This window comes from Aulonocara stuartgranti (assembly GCF_965226115.1).
Source record: "Aulonocara stuartgranti genome assembly, chromosome: 7".
NCBI classification, from domain to species: Eukaryota; Metazoa; Chordata; class Actinopteri; order Cichliformes; family Cichlidae; genus Aulonocara; species Aulonocara stuartgranti.
The window spans coordinates 30,340,433-30,354,599 of NC_138945.1; positions in this window are offsets into that span (position 1 = coordinate 30,340,433).

Here is a 14,167-nt window from a genome sequence, read left to right on the forward strand (position 1 = left end):
ATATTCCAACTTGATTTCTTAAGTATGTTATTTAAGAAGTAATATTTCTTTTTCACTTCACCTAAAACCCCTGGATAAGCACTCAGCAGAAACTTTAGAAGGCCTTGGATAGGAACACACCCATCTGAAATCAATAGTGTGAGACAGTGCCACCTTTAAAGATCAATAGTATCACTTAATGGAAGTGTTGGGTTTTGTCATTGTATTTTGTAATTTCTCATTATATGCAAAGAAAAAAGAATATGCCCCTAAAATTTTAGTAGGTCAAAATGATGCAAAACTATTAGAGACTTATTTCTTTTAGGTAGAACAATTAATTGCTGTCTGTCTGATATATTTGATATATACAGTTTTTGAGACTTCTACATCATTAGTGGGATTGTTTTCCCCAAAAATCCTAATTAAATTGCACAAAACATTTTTAGGCAATTTAGGCTAAAAATTGCTACATCTAGCTTTTAGGCAAAGCCAGATGTAGCTAATATGTTGCAAATTAATTTTTTTTTAAACAAATTTGTCAGATGGTTAATATATATATTTAAAATATATATACATATATGTTTCTGACAGTTATTTTATACTTCAGGCTTTAAGGTGTTAAGAAAAAAGACAGATAGACAAATAGTGAGCTCACCTGGATTTAAAAATTGCATTGTCCATTACACTTTCTGTGGCCAACATCTAATAATACCAAAGTTCACTTAGATTAATTTAACGATGTGTTAGATGATATTGGCTGACTTCCAAAACCAGGTCATGTCTTCAACTTGAGGGAACACTTTTAATGCCACATCCCATGTCAACAGAAGGTATTTACAGAACCTTGATCACTTTTGTGTAAACTAATTTATATATTTACAAGCTGATAGTAAATACAGTGCATTATTAGGTTGTTCGAGAGTTAAAGGATTCATGGAATGAATGTTGTAAATTACAATTCCAGAAAAATAGAAAATCCCAGTCAGAACCCCCCTTTTATCCATACCTCAGAGAAATGACACACTGGTATTGATTTTCTGCAGAAAGGAAAAAGAGAATATGGCAAATCACAATATAATATTTAAAGCTCCAGAAGAGTTGACTCGCTTGTTTTTACCACAGAATCTTATTCTGCAGCTATAAATAAATAGCAAAAACACATTTTGGTGTTGCTGGGGTGTGATTTGTCCAGTCGGTAGCAAGCAGCTAATAGATCTTTAGAGTCAACGTGATTTTTTCAAACTGAAAAAAAAAAACCCACAAAAAGATGTAGAAATAATCATATACTCTTCTGTCTTCCTCATAAGACTAGAAAAGATTCTCACATTGTTCTCACTTTATGTCTACAGCAATGCACACACAGTAATAATTTAGAACTCATTTATTTGACAGGTTTAAGTTTAACTTGTGGCATTGTCTGCTTGTTTCCTCCGTCTTTAATGTCTCGGTCTCTTCTTTTTTTAACACTGTGAGGCGGTAGGTTGACAGCCCCTGTAAGAAAATGCCATGTAGCATTTCAAATGATTGCTTAGTTATTGGAAATACCTGTCTGTCTCTGTATGTGTCTTTGAAAGCGGCATGGGTATTATGCATATGTCAATGAGTGCATGTAAATGTATCTGTGTGTCTAAGCGTGCTAATTGTAATTAGTCGTTTCCTGTATCAGGCTGTTTCCAGTTTGAAGCTCAGGCTCTGCCAAGTGCCCCAAGGGTGTGTGTGTGTGAGTGTGTGTTTGTGTGTGAGTGTGTGCGTGTGAATGTATTTGACACTGGTGGGTCTTTGTTTGTATTGGGGTCAACTGACATCACACTTCCTCTGCACTAGTATTCCCTGTCTGGCAGTCTGTGCTTCTGTGTGAGTTTGTGTGGATATTACCACTGGCAGAGTCACAAAAGCCTTAATAAAGCTGTCACCAACCCAGTGACTTCCCCCCTCCTTGCTACTTTGCACTACTTTGCTGTATGATTCTTTTATGTCTTCTTTCTCTTGAAATGAATCACAAAACCGAAATTGTGTTCTCTTGCACTTCCCCCACCCCTTTCTGTCTTCTTATATGTTTATTTATTTTTGTCTTTGTTTTTTAAGTTGTTACATCTCTCTTTCTCCATTGTTGAATTTTCCTAGTGATTTCCTCCCCTTATCTTTTTTTCTTTCCTTCACCTCTTTTTAGGAATGGAGGGTTTGCAGAGTTTAAAATGTGTGTTGTTAGGAACAGGGCCTGTCTGTGTACCACTGGTTAAAAGCCTCTTCCCCCCAAATGGTGAGCGAGAGCTGCCTCACCAGGATAAACAGCATTTAGCTACCAGACTGTAAATGGCATTTAAGGGAACCTGCTGTATATACATGTAGCTATACATGTACATAGGGTTGGGAATTAGTAAGAATTTAGTGATTCCAGTGCCATTATCGATATCACATATCAATTCAATTTCTTATCGGTTCAATTCTGTTATTTAATTACTCTCAGGAAAAAGTAATTAATTATACTATTCTTTACATTAGTTTTGTGTTACCTGTTGAAGTTCAGGATCTAGCTGCCGTGCTAAGATTAGCATTCCCTCGGCTTTGATATTAGTATGGATTCTTGGCTAGCTTAGCATTTGCATGCCGTCTGCACACATGCTTGCAAAGAGCCTAAGCTGTGTTAGCAGAATAATGCTGCACCGTCCTTTTGTGGAATAAAAATATGTCCATATCCACGCTGTAGACTGCTCTGCTGTTGCCCTACTCTGACACACTAACTGAAATCAGCTGATTGTAGCTGAAGTGCAAGTAGAATCCATAAGCGGTATTGATACTCAGGCACAGGGACGTGCAGAGAGGTTTAAAGGGGCGGGTGCTCAAAGTTAAAAAGGGGCACATTGAACCAGGCTGAATAACAACAACACACATTCATCAAGAATCTAATATGGGAAGGGCAGGGCTGTGTTGATCTGAGACTGTAGACATTAAAAAGTCCACAGGAGAGATGGTAGCTGATTAAACAAGTGTCATGAGATAATAACAAAATGCAAAGATTGGTGACAGCGCTTGGAACCATAAGGCAACGAAAAACTGTGACATAAACTCGGCTCTGCCTGTGAATCACTCTTTGCTTCTCTTCTTCCTTCCTTCCCATCATTTCATATATCACTCTCCACTTGCTGTCTATCTGAGAACAAGGCACAACTTGCTATTGCAATAAACTATAATCTAATTATCCACACCTAACAACTCTTGCACTTAATCTATAATAAAATGATGACAGAAAAATGTTATAGCCCTGCCTTTAGTAGCCTCATACAGCTCCTACTGTTTCCTCCTCATGTCCTTACCAGCCATGTCTGGACAATGTTATATCATGAGTAATATTTTTTTAAATCCAGCTAAATAAAACACACACATGCACACACAGTGACATTTTAGACCTTCTTCAGAATACTGTATATACTATGGGCATCCTTACATTATTATTCATTACTAGAGCTACAATAATAAAGCAATGAGGAGCAATATGAAATAATGTATTTATGATGATTCCATTTGTTTCACTATCCACTCTGTGCAGGGCAAAGCTTATTACATTTTTAAACTGTAGAGATACAATCATTTTACTGCTGTAAAATCCAACTTTTGCCTTATTTAAAATATAAATCTAATATAATCTGCTTCTTAATGTATGTTCTTTAAAATACAGCGTGTGTTTTTTAATATATTATAATTATAATAATTATTATGTGGACATGCATATTAGATCGTTTTTTAGTGAAATATAATCCCTCCAGAAAGGCAGGAAATGCCCAGAAACTTACTTTAAAACTAAATATGTTCCCTAAAACGGTGACAGAGCTACAGACCCATGACAGCCTTACACAGGTAGCCAGCAGCTGTGACCAGCACTACTTGTGCAGTTAATAAAAGGACAGGTAATGTTTGTCACGCTGTTGCACACACAGCACGCTCGTTTCAGTTCGTCAAACTGCCACAAGACAACTTACCAACGTGTACGTAATAAGCTAATACTCCTGTGTGCTACACACTACAGTGCACGCTGTACACCTACTTACTGGTTTTGTCGCATCAGTCTGTCTCTGAGTTAACTTGTGTTTCTCCTACAGCTCCAGACCGCAAAAAATGCGCGTGCTCTTTGTGAGCTCGTTCCCGGCTCGTAACCAGCGCGTTCTGCCGTCGAGGGCGATCATTGGTTAAATGTGATCATGTGACTGATGCAAGCCAGATCCTTTTATTTAGCAAAACTATGATTAATAGTTAAATATTATTGTTGAGGGGCACAGACAGGACTCTGCACGCACACACACATAAAAAATAAAAAAAAATAAAAAAATTTTTTTTTAAAGTTGCCTCAACAAAAGGGCACTTTGGGCACTCATCAGGAAAGGGGCGGGTGCTCAAGCCCCTCTAGCCCCCCCCCTCTGCACGTCCCTGCTCAGGCAGATCGATGCCTCAGAATTTGACTACTGGGAACTGATTCTCTACAAGAGTCAGTCCTCGATTCCCATAACTGCCCATAACTATTCACTGAAATAAACCAAAATATACATAAACACCTTCCCACACAGAAATATCTAACAGAGCTGTCATAGTGCTGGAACTAAGTAGATGAGGCAACTACCAGGGGTGCTTTGTGCCACAGAAGGAGGTTCTGCTCTCTTTCTTTTTAGCCTATACTTCTTTGAAGTTCCAATTTCCCTCTCCTCATGTTTACTAGTTGTGTATGCTGTATGTGAGAGAGGAAAACACAAGAAATTCAAGCAGTAAATGTCGTGATATTCATTATGTTACAGTTAAAGTCTCAACTCATCTAATGCAGTACTTTCCCAGCCAATAAAATGCATATATACTTTGTAAACAGGCACTGGACTACAGAAAGTAGACTTTTTTAAACTGACGTTCCAAAGAACTGTGGATATAAAGCAAAGATACTGCCTTTATGATGTCTAATGGAAATTTGAATACTGATCTTTATGAGATTCTTTTATGCAATAAGAGGACTTCAAATTAAAAAGCTAGCACTTTGGAATTTGTGTATTTTCGCTCAAATTATGATGTAATTATATTTACCTTCAAAAACTTACCAGGCGATACACTAGAATTAGGGAATAAGAAATAACTGCAGTGTAAATAGTTTTAAGTATTGTGGATTGTGATGTTTTTATGATTTATTCTGGGGGAAAGGATTGGAAAAACAAGCTTATAAGTCACTTCTTTTATGTAAGTATTAGCTGGATATCAGGCACCAGGTCCCTAAAGATTTGCAAAAAGCGTGTTAAAACTTGATTCTATTGTGCATTATACAGTTTTTTTTAGAACAAGTACTCCATCACTTTGTGGAAGGAGGAGACAACTTTAATTTTTTTTTTCCGTTCTTCAATTTTTTTATTTGATGATATTGATTTAAATACATTTTAATTATTTTCAAATTGTATATATTTCAAAAAAAATTACCATATTATGAGTCTTATCAATTTGCGATTGTCTGCTTCAAAAACCATTGACATTTATAAGGTTTTATCAGTGTACAATCAGAAATCTGTCGCTTCAGCATTTTTTGGCCACAGTGCCTGCAGTACATGAAAAACACATAAAGCCATCAGGTCTTTTTTTACGTCTCTTTTTATTGCTATCCTATATGTCTGTCTGCAAGCTGGTCTCCCAGCTCCACTGTAGTGTTGCCAGCTGTGCAATTGCTCCCCTGACAGGTAAATCATGAGGCCTGATGAAACAAGCTAGCAATGTAATGTCAGCTTTTTAAATAAAAAATGTGTTTTGCCTCCCAAATTCTTGCTCTTCACATAAAATATGAGTACTGTAATGTGTTATGACCATGGCACAGACAACATCAACCATGAGATTTCTTATGGTGTTGACCTTCAGGAATCCTTGGCATGGTCAATAAACCAGACATTCAACACAATAGACATTTAGTGTTTTCACCTTAGAGGATACTGTAATAACTCTCACTTTATATGTAATACGTATTAAGTTTAATATGAAAAATGCTGCCAGATTTTGGCTTCTGAAATAACTTTTTTTGATCCCTAACAGTTTGTTCAACTACTGGATTCATTATAAAGCCAGTCCTTGCCAAAGGATGTAAATTTGAGGGTAATAAACGAGCTATTAACCAAAACTGATTTATTTTTGCATCGTTACATTATGAAGATCAAGTGAGCCCATCTACAAGATGTTATTTAGAGAACCTCTGCAGTGTCTACCAGCTGTGCCAGCTCTTTCCTGGCAGGCAGCATATTCACAAAACCATCTGTGTATGCAGGCATCAGAGAGCAACACCAGCGGAGTATATATGTCCTCCTTTAAAGTGACATTGTACCTCTGCTTTATCCACAGATATGAAGAGCAAATGCTTTAATCATGCTTCTCAAAGAAGTTATCTGGTGATACACTGAACCCATCCATCTATATTTTATTTTCCTTTTTTAAAGAACAGATATTTTAACGTCATTTTATGAAATAACGTGCAGTCAACGGGAATAAAATACAGCCATTCTCCTTCTTTCTTATTTCTAGCAATGCAAGGTTGGCTAAAACATGCAAAACTGTAAGACAAAAGATTTTTTTTCTTTTCTTTTCTTTTTCTTTTTTAATAGCAAGGTAGGAAGTGATTCTGCTGAGAAAGATTGCCCCTGACCTGGCTATAGTGCCCTTAATTACTAGCATTTTATACTGCATAGACGCACAAAGAATCATTTCTGCAAAGTATGGAAAAATATTGGTCCCTTGTGAAAATGAGGGACACCCTGGATATAAGACCATAGTAAAATCCCAAAGTGTGACAAATTGTAGTCAGTTGCACTAGGGGGGAGTCTCTAGTCTGAATAGCACAACCACATACCTTGTCAAATTTGTATTTTAAAGAAAATTTCATGGGTTACTTCTTCTCAGAAAGATTTGTTGTAAAAGCATTTTATTCATATACGTACAAATGCAAAATACAGTGTTATTATTAACTGCAAGACACCACAGTCACTGAAGAGCTCTGGCTCTAACCCCATTTCTGCTGGTAAAAAAAATGTATATTTTGTGTAGTGTATTTAATGCTCATATGCCTCACTTCAAAAAAAAAAAAAGGGAGGGTGGGGGAAATAGGCATTAAACAGGCTTTTGAAGTTTATTGGTAATCAGTAATTTTTTTCTGTTTGGTTGATTCAGTTTTTTCTTTTCTTTTTATCGTTTTGTGCTTCGTTTATGTTTTTTTTTTATACATATATAAATCTTACCAGCTGTTTAGGTTATATTAAAGACATTTTAATTCAACAGCCATTTTCAAGAGTCTAGACCATATATATCAGATATAGATATTTAAGTCTACATGTATAAGATTTATTTCATTTTTTTATGTAACAGGAAAGCAGGAGTAATATATGGTAATTCTCCAGGGAACGTCTTTCATGTTACCTCATTTATATGCATCTACGCATGCCAGCAAGTTTATTTCTGCTCTATAGGGGTTCATTCCTGAAACATTCAGATTTAACATTACGTGTACATGTGTAACCAAGGGGTTGATACCTGTAACCAAGGGGTTGATACTTGTTTCTGTCTTAGTTGGTGGTAGTAGAACGGAAGCAGTACAAATGTGAATATTCTAGTGAACCTTTGTGATCCAATCCCACATGTGACTGACACTAGCTGGAGCAAAGCCATAAATGTTTCCCATTACCAATTGTTAGAATATTAACTTCTGGTTAGAGGGTCGGAATGAATCTACTATTAATGCAGATATTATTCATAATTAATGAAAATGCTAATAGCAATCTCTGCAGTTCCATTTAACTGTGCTCTTATTTAAGGCCTGTGTCAATGTAGTTACCCAAAATTCAAATTAATAATTAGTAATTGAAAAACAAGTCAGGAAACCAGGACCATGGCACGTGCTGTATTGATGGTGTTGCCATAATCCCCTTCCATATTGGACATAACCCCACTAACACCTGCTGACATCTGGTTTCTGTTGTCGTGGGGAAGAGAACAGTCAGCATTCTTTCCCAGGTCAATTGATTCTTCTGTGGTCAAAGGTATTCATGGGCTACGCCCCCAATAAGCAATAATGGAAACATAAAATTAGGGTCGACACAATTTCCACCCCTATTCCAGTGTAACGCTGTGATGCAATTTCAAGAGGCGACTCTCTGTTATCTCATTTACCCTTTTGAAGCTCATTTGAGAGTGATTTGTTGCTTTCTGTTCGCTATCACTTCCACACTGCACTATTTCATCTGTCTGGTATGGCAAAGAAAAGAAGCAGCATCATTTTTTTTTTTTTTTTGTTTGTTAGTGTTTTGTATTATTGTAGGGTCTATCTTACAATATAAAGCACCTTGAGGTGACTGTTGTTATGATTTGGCGCTGCATAAATGAAATAAAATTCAACTGAATCATTTTCAGAAATTCATTCACAATTAATCTTTAATCTACTCAAGTTTTTAAAACTGGCATTAGTTATTTTTAAGTTTGTACAATATAAACATAAAACACACCCATGATAGGATATGGGAATATACGTAATATACGTACATATAAGAGGTTTGCTGAACACATTTTTGTTGTCTTATTGTTGTTCCGTAGATGGATCAATGCTATTAATACTGCAGTATGGGAACCCAGTGGCAATTGTCTGAAAACGCAGCCTGTGGGCATAACAGTTAAAGCTTTGGGGCTTCTGATGAAAACAGTGGATGTCTGGATAATGGATAACTGATATCCGGGGCAGCACTTCCTGTTCCGTGCACTGCTTCCTGCCTGTGATTTAAAGGTTGCATTCACGCCAATGCATTACATTAATGTTTGCCTGAATGCAGCTTATTCCCTCTCAGACATGCCTGGATACTTCTACATGCCTAAAAGCTAACAGCAAATTAAAAGAGAGAAAGAAAGAACTTGTCCTATGGGTACTGTAATGCTAGCGCCTCTGACTTCATATTGTTTAAACAGCAGCATTCAGTCATGAACACATGTTTTGTCACTGATATAATGTTCAAATATATGATCGCACATGATTCTGTTAGTGGCAAGATTTTCTGTGTGTTTCTATATCAGAAAATCTGACCCTCAGGTAGCAGCTGATAAATTGTGTACATTGTATTTTGGTGGAAATGTGCAAAAGGAACAGAGATAAGAGATGGACATAAAATGAAAGAGAGACGGCAGCCTTTTGTTAACGCCACTGAGCTGGACTTACAATTGATTGGATTACCCTGGATTCTCTGTGTGTGTGTGTGTGTGTGTGTGTGTGTGTGTGTGTGTGTGTGTGTGTGTGTGTGTGTGTGTGTGTGTGTGTGCGTGAGCCTACATCATCTATACTTCTGAAGGCTACATGTCTATGCAAAGCTCAAACAATGGGGTGCGATTTAGAAGTCATTTACTTTTTACATTTCCCGTTTCTTTCAGAAGTAATTGAATTTCTATATCTTTGGTCTTGCTTTCATAATTCTAAATTCTTAACTGATTACAGAAACACAGAGGTTTCGAGACATTGCTTATGGTTATGTTTTTTAATAGAATCTTTGGAGGACCACGTTTGAAGTGTGGTGATATGACAATGAAGTGTAGGAAGGGAAAACAAGTGAGAAAGTTTACCACCAGAACAAAGTAAAGAGAAAGAGAGTAAGAGTATAACATAGGATGTATTGGAGAAAAAGCTGTGGGAGAGGAAAGCAAAGTGACAGAAAAGTACATGGACTGATGTGGGGTAAGACTGACTGAAAAGAGAGGGAAAGAGGGGGTAGACTGGAAAAGACAAAAAGGATGAAATAGATAAAAGAGGATAGGGAGCTGGGTGTGCCTCTGGGAAATGGAGAAAAGCCATAGTAAAAATATACCAAAATACTGAGGGGTGAGGGAGTGGGGGTTGTGTTATGTAACTTCAAAATGGTAGCTCTGATTTTTAAAATAATCTGAATTCTGAAGCACCCTCATGTATCCTCCAAGCTGATTTTTGTATAATCAGAACAAAGACACTGTGTCCTGTGACTTAGACTGCATGAAGTTGAGGTGAACTGAAGCCTCCCAAAATTTAAGGGTAAAAACAAATGAAGAAACAAACAAACAACAAAAGGAACCTTCACAATGAAATCTTTTACCATCTACTGCTTCTGACTGCTTTATGGAACGTGGTACACAATAACTTGTATGTATTACATAATGCACATGTTTTATATACATACCACATTATGCATCTGGCCACTTCTCCCAGCATTCGTTCCCTGTATGCAGCCAGAAGGACTCACCCGCACTACGGCCTGACCACTCTTGCTTTGCATTTGCTCTGGAAGCGACTGGGAATGACAACTACTCAGCCACCAAGTGGTAGGCCATCACAGAGCGGGGTCAGTGGATGCTGAGGCTCACTGTGTGCCTGCAAAGTCAGTGCAGACCTCAAAACTTAATGTGGCCTTCAGATTAGCTCAAGAAGAGTAAGAACAATAGTAAAAACCTCACCAGAGAGAATGCTGTGAAAGTATTTCTCAAAGTGTGGCTGGTTGCTAATTTCCTCCTGTGCATTAGCCCTGGTAGTTTGGAGGACAATGTCGTAGCTCCCACCTCCTTCTGTCTCCTGTGCTTTTTCGGCAATACTGGTGTTTCACTTTTAGTCTTACTGCATTGTAAGACTTACACCAATACCAAGACCATAAATCAAAGTACTGTCTTTATTTAGTGTTTATGCAACAGCTCATCTTACAGTAAATCCTTGAGCCCTTTTTTCTCTTCAGTCTTCACTAGGAATAAGTTCTTCCTCAGCCTCTACATACACTTTTTAATATAAAGTATATATTCTGTAGGTCCTGAGTTAGGAGATAAAAAGTGTGAAAAGAGAGCAGTAGGATTTGGAGCAGCATGCAGAGGGGAGCAGCCAAAATAGAGGGAGAATATCAGCAGCCCTGCCTGCCAGCCTCACTGAGCTGCTAAGCAGGGCTTAACGATGCCCAGGGGGTTGTGTATGTGTGCGTATGTGCATGTCAGTGTGAGTGTGTGTGTGTACATTTTTTGTGCGCTTTCCTTCTTTATAAGCCCAAACAAGAGCTCCATGTTTCGGGGTCAAAGAGAGGCCAGAGAATTTGAAATGTATAACTTTGTTTGAGGGCAGATAACTACTCAAGCAGTTAGTAAACTATGAAAGGCAATGTAGGTTGTTTTATTTGCATCAAAAGTGCAGAAAGAAGAAGCTCTGTTATTCCTTATTCCTCCCTACACTGGAGTCCATTTGTGGTGCTTGAAGGTCGCTTGACAGTTGGATACTTAACTGTCTTTTAGACAGCACGGTGCCATAAGGAAACATCTGTCAGACCTGCCCGCTCTTTCTACAGAGTCATGATGATGTTGTCAGCTTCTTTTTCTTACCTGACAGCAAGGAGGTTCACCGTGAGAGTTGAACAACTAATGATGTTGACACTATCTCCCAGATTGTTTGTCCTCTCCTGAATGAACAGTCAACCTGAGCAACCCGTTGGAGCTACCAGTGCATCAGTTAGGACAGGTCTCTTCCTCTATGGAACCTGTAGCAGACCTGGGGGTGTAATATGAAAAAAGATTAATGGGTTAGGGAGCTATGGTGAGACTAAAGCCAGAATATTCTCTTTTCACATGACTCCAGCAGTAATGTATGTTGTACCTCACCTGTTCAGGTGGAGGTTATTTTCAGTTTTAAAATTAATTCAACAGTAAAACGTGCCAACTTTAGAAAATTATATTTGCAAGCCTGTTGAGTTGTACATTTGTGAGGCCGTAAATGGAAGTAATACAATTACAGCAGTGCAAATGTGTGTTTGACAGGGGAATTAACATGCATTCAGTAGATGAACAGAATAAATATTTCTGATTGGTCTGCACTGTGCTGATGTTCCACATTAGAAAACTGATACATATTAGTTAAGTTGTAGAAGTAAATCTAGCCATTTTCTTAACAACTGATCCAACTTCAGATTGTAGGCAAGCCACCAGGCTATTGCAGGGCTAACACAGAGACACAAACAACCATTCACACTTGCATTCACACATATGGCCAATTTAGAATTACCGGTTAAACTAACGTGTATGTTTGTGGACTATGAGAGTATCCAGAGTTTTCAGACTGAACCCGAGCAGACACAGGGAAAACATCAAACTCCACACAGAACAGCCCAAGCTGGACTCAAACCCAGGACATTCTTGCTATAAAACATTGCTAACCACTTCTCAGAAGCAACAGAAAACCAACTTCCAAATTTACAACATTTTTTTTCCAGCCCTGTGACCAATTCCTCAGAGGTTGATCAGTCCATATTGTGCAGAGGACAATAACATAAAAAAATACCTTGGTTAACAAATAAATTGCGGATTCACCATTGTAACTATAACTTTGGGATCTAATTTACTTACTTACTACTTTGTTGAGCCAGCTAATGCAAAGAAAACCTGTCTATTTTCAGCTTGCTTAGCAGTGTACCCTTCTGCAGTTGGGAAAGACAAAGTTTAGCTGTTAACATGATGGTGCCTCTTTTTCATGGTAGGTGCTCGAGTGTGCCAGCATGCACAACAGAAGGCCTCTGGAACTTTGCCAAAAAAGGCAGCCAAAATTCATGATAGTAACTAGAAATACTCTTGCTGTTGTGAAAAGTAAAAATGTTCATCATTCTCTTCTTGAGCCCTAAACAGAAACATTTCTATTCTCTTACAGTTTCTACACATCATGGTGGGAATGTTCTAGAAGGAATACTGTAATAAAGTTGAAATATCCCTTTAAAGCCAAATGTGTTGTAGTGTTTCACTATTTAATGTCATGGTATTCTGAAAAATCCCAGAGTTCCCTTCAACAAGGGGCCAGCTGGTCAAGTCCAAAAGCTGATTATTTGGGGAACTGGGTGATAATACTGTATGTGTGTGCATGAATCTTTGTGTTGGGGTTAAAATACACAGTAATGTCATGTTTGTATATAACGTGCATGCATTTATAAACTTATTTTTTTATGGTTACACCCTGGGAAAAACACATCAACATTATATGTTCTTCATATTAGTAATATGGCGAGAATAAAATAAATCACTGCAATTATAGGACTGCATGTTCATATGGGTAAAAGGCATTTGGTTACATACGGACAGCTTAAAAGGTTGAAAAGCTTAGATTCCTTCCAACCGGATTACTGTAAATACTAGAAATATTATGCCAAATGGTCCGGCAGTAAATATGTACAAAAAAGAAGACATGCTAGAGTCAGCTATTTAGTTGTAAAGTGAGATCTTCTCAGCTGGAAGGCCAGGCCAGTCTCGACTCCCTAGGCTTGCAACAAAGGTGTTTAATGTGCACTGTGCCAACAAGACGCTCACTGCAACAAGTGTGTGTGTGTGTGTGTGTGTGTGTGTGTGTGTGTGTGTGTGTGTGTGTGTGTGTGTGTGTGTGTGTGTGTGTGTGTGTGCGAGAGAGAGAGCGGAGGAGACAGGCAAACCTCTACAGTATTTACAGTGTGTGTGTGTGTGTGTTGCACTGACCCTCTCTGACCTTGCTTTCCTTTTCCCTCCCCTACTGTCATGAGTGAGCAGACACAAAATCCCAGCTGACTATTCAGCCCCCAAGGTACCATCACATCTGATTGCACCAAGCCACTGGTTTTAGAAAATGCTTCATGGTGCTCTACCATGTAGTGATAAAAAAGACATTCTGCCACCAATGAACAAAATGGGAAATGGTTGTGGTTTTCAGATGAATGGCATGCCTATTTATTTATTTATTTTAGCATGTGTATTTACTAATATGTGTAATTTGAACTTACTGGCCATACTGTTATTAAAGAAAACTTCACAAGACATCAAAAGGACAATATCTGCAATTTGTTGTGAAGCAGTATTGTCTTTTTCTATATCTTTAACTGGCCATATATACATTTGCTAATAGGAAAAGCACAGATACTCAGAGTCACATAGAGAGTTATTACTCTGCCATGCAGAGCCCAGCCTGTCACAGGCCGCAAAACAGCTCTGATGAACTGTACACTGCCTGTCTGGCACGAAATGGAAGACACACAGAGTCAACAAATGGATGGTGAACTTAGTGGTGTATTTAGCAACTAAAAGGACAGAGCTAGTAGAGACCCACAAAACATAAATGTTGGAATGAATGCTGCATCCCCCAAAAGAAAAAAAATATATACAAATTCTTTTTTATTATTATTATTATTTTCATGGCTAATCTAAT